Here is a 3,978-nt window from a genome sequence, read left to right as displayed (position 1 = left end):
ATGCTATGGTGATATATATATATATATATATATATATATATACACTGCATTGCGAATACGTAGATGGTACATGGTACGAGAATGACATGACGAAAGTGCAGGCGACGAATCACACGCCACGACTCGGCAGATGCCATCGAACTACTTCGGTCACACCCAGAACTTCACGAGCACATTTGACACTGATAAACAAGAGAAAACCGAGAAGATCTAGATCTTAACAAGAGCAACATCTGCTGGTTTAATTAGATGGTTGCAAACCGTACAAGTCGAGATCTATGCACCTTTCTTGTGAGATGATTCGGACCGTGCCTCTCACTTGATAGAGGGGGACCCTCGCTGGAAGAGACATTGGGCCCATTTACTATCGGCCTACTGCCACTCCACTAGCCGATATACACGTAGACGACACCGCTTCAAGCATCTACAGCGATCCACCTCATGTTTGGCAGCTGATGGCTGGGCTTCTTAGCGATCTCCGTTGCCTTATACAATCTCGAACGCATTGAGCCGCCCCTGCCACCTATCATTTTTGGCATAAAAGATGGCGTACGGGAACACGGCGCTGTTCCCCGTCTGCGCGGTGCTCGGACTAAAGTGCACGGGCTCTGCCGCTGTAATGGAACTGCGAGCGTGGTTCCGCTGCTGGGCCCGCTGTTCTGCAGAACCGACTGGTGCCGCGTGTACACAACAAAGGCGGCAGAACACTCGCCGAGGATTTCCGGGCCGTTCGAAGTACCGCGATTTCTAGCGTATGGCCATCGCCGAAAGCTATAGGGTGAGACTAAGGGTAAACTTTCTGTGTCATTGATATATGTTGATCAGAAAACGTGTGTTTTTCGCGCCAGCCAGGTACCTGTATACAGGTACATGGCTGGCGCAAAAACCCTATAGGGTTTACATGCAGTGCCATAACGCGGATATGTGGTCTAGGATAGCGAAATCCGCATCCGCATAGCATATATAGTATCTCCATAGCAGCGCGCTAATGAAGCACAGTAACAATTAAATACTTGCCACGCCGAAAAGCATCGACATCAAGTAACAATTGATTTACGTGCTGAGACGATAGAGGTCGTAGGAATGCAAATGAAACTTGCGTGCCGCACGAACTGTGACTTTAGACGTGACTTTTTCGCTATAAAATTGATCGATTGATTACTTGAATGAATGAATGATCTCCTTTTACACGTGTGCACACATACATACACAAATAAATATTGGGAAATGGTGAAGGTAGCGGAGAAAGAGTCGCACAGGCGGGGCTCGAGGGACCCTGCCCTTTTTGTCTATACGGCGCTCAATAACTCGTATGCAGTATTCCTTTGTATGTTCATCGGTGTCGAACTGAAATAAGGCGGCCGGATACTAAATCTTTCCGCCTGTTTGCCTATAGTGTAACCTATATACCCATATCCTGGGACTCATTTATATAGTACGCGTTATCAATGCATACACAATCAATACACATGTTAATCTGCCGCTGAGGAGGAATGTTGAGATTTCGATTGTCGGCCATGGCCGTCTTCATTTTAATTGGGGTTGAATGAAGATGAATGCTAGTATAAATACGTTTAAATGGTCTATAAATGTACCGTTTGGTCAAAATTATTCCAAAATACACGGCGTCCGTGTTTGCTTATTACACCTGCTTATAACTGTCTCATCTTAGTGACTCATCTTAGCTTATTTCACCTCGATTGAATGTACATCAGCGCAGCGTCACTCGAAAAAGCTATGTATCATAGCTTGGGGCAAAGGTGGATGAGGGAGTTTGGACCTTTTTAATTATTCCCCTGTCATTAAATTTTGTGCCTGTTCAGTACATAGACCATATTCTTTTACTCTCGCACCCGAGTTGACCCTTTATAGTTGTTACCATTTGTCGCTATGGCAAGCAAGGCCATAGCGACAAATGGTAACAGCTATGAGTTTTAGAACAGAGTTTTAGAACAGCTCACGCAAAGCTTTGCGTTTGCGTGGCGCATGCACCGTACACCAACCTTTTGCGGGCTTCAGTTAAGTGCTCACTGGTTTTCGTGCTGACCGGTTGTGCCCCCGCGATCTCCGACGACAGCGCAGCTCTGGCCGACTGGCTCGCCCTCCGCGATCTCCTGACGCCGACAAGAGTTCTCGCTTAGTGCTGCCCCGTCCTCGGACTCCTGCGACCACGTCCATCTTTCCTATCTTCTTATTTCCGTATGTGGGACTCTCTGTCCCTGCCCTATCTCTATCCCTTTCAATCCTCCCTATCCATTTTAATTCCTGCTTACCCCAATCCCTCGTGAGCCACTGTTGAGGTGTCGCACTATGATGCAGACAGTTACGGAGCTCACCTTTACCTTCTTTTCTCTCTTTTAATAATCTCCCCCTCCCCCCTTCCCACAACAAAACTTTCAACAAAACTTTCAATTGTGTGTTTTCCCTGTCCTTCCTCATTTATTCCTCCTCCTCCTCAATTGTGCGTTCGATTACACGCATATGGGAAGGCGACAGCGAACCTGACACCAAACAAGCAATAAGGGCGAATCGGTATACTCGCCGCGGTCCTTCCGTTTCCCTGACCTACAGCCGCCTCCAAAATAACTGCTTCCCACATCCCCTCTAAAAGTAAAAAAAATTCACACACCCTTTTCGACAATGAAGCTGTATGTGCCTATTGGCGAACGGAAACATTGTTTCTCAAATATATGTGCGCGAGAACTCCGATAATGCGAATGTGCCAGAGAGATCGGACGAGTCCCACTATACTGGCCACTGTTTCAGTAATGTAAGGATGAAGGGGACACATGAGTGGCAAGCACGAGTTAATTATTGGCTACAAGCGTCCTGAAATATTAAGAAAGACAATAATGAGCCGCGAGTATTGACCCGATAATAAACGCCGGGACTGCATGTGTCAGCTTCTCTGCTTAACCATATATACGAAGTCCTTGGACAGTGATTTATGTTTTTTGTCTTATCGCTACTGATGATATCGCCAGCTTTCGTTTCAATGTCTTGCCTCAGGAATGTTTTGAATGTTTACTTAGAGAGCACCTTTTAGCACAAGTGTGTGTGTGTGTGCGTGTGTGTGTGTGTGTGTGTGTGTGTGTGTGTGTGTGTGTGGGTGTGTGCGTGCGTGCGTGTGTGTGTGTGTGTGTGTGTAAATACGGACCCTTTTCTGTATATGTGTATAGGCTGGTCTTTAACAAACGAACATCGCTCCTGTAAAGTGTACTTCACGCTTCACGCGCAGCAACATTGCGTTGTATACACTCATGGTGGGTTGTACGCGGAATAATTCGTTATAGGCCCGAGCTCGCACGAAGGCCAGGCACTATACGCGCGTCTGCTCAGCCCGGGCTGCCTGGGGCGGGTTATGGCACGTGTCTGGGCGGACAGCCATGTGAGCGGGGACATCGACACCGCGATGGAACCACCTCCGCCCCTTGTCGTCCTGTCGACGTCGCACAGTGAGGCGTCCCTCCTGCTTTTTCCTACGTCGACCTTGTTTCTCACACGCAGTGCAGCGCTGTGTACGTATACAGGCGGACGACGTGACTTCCAAGTGTGGAAGTGCATGGGGCCGTGTGAGCTATACGCTCAAGCACATGCTTCATTGAATGTAGGCAGACTCATCTGGACAAGTGGGCAGCATTCCCTGAGTGCGTGCCACTTGCGCACACTCTTAAGTATACGGAGTGTACTGACAGAGCGCAACTGTGTTGTACAATTAACGCGATAGCTCGGCTGCTGACCCGCAGGTCGCGGGTTCGAATCCCGGCTGTGGCGGCTGCATTTCCGATGGAGGCGGAAATGTTTTAGGCCCGTGTACTCAGATTTGGGTGCACGTTAAAGAACCCCGGGTGGTCGAAATTTCCGGAGCCCTCCACTACGGCGTCTCTCATAATCATATAGTGATTTTGGGACGTTAAACCCCACATATCAATCAATTAACGCGATAGCGTTAAAAAGCTCGTTTTGCAGAAATTCCGG

Source organism: Rhipicephalus microplus, chromosome 2 (assembly GCF_043290135.1).
Source record: "Rhipicephalus microplus isolate Deutch F79 chromosome 2, USDA_Rmic, whole genome shotgun sequence".
Taxonomy (NCBI): domain Eukaryota; kingdom Metazoa; phylum Arthropoda; class Arachnida; order Ixodida; family Ixodidae; genus Rhipicephalus; species Rhipicephalus microplus.
This window is presented reverse-complemented; position numbering follows the sequence as displayed.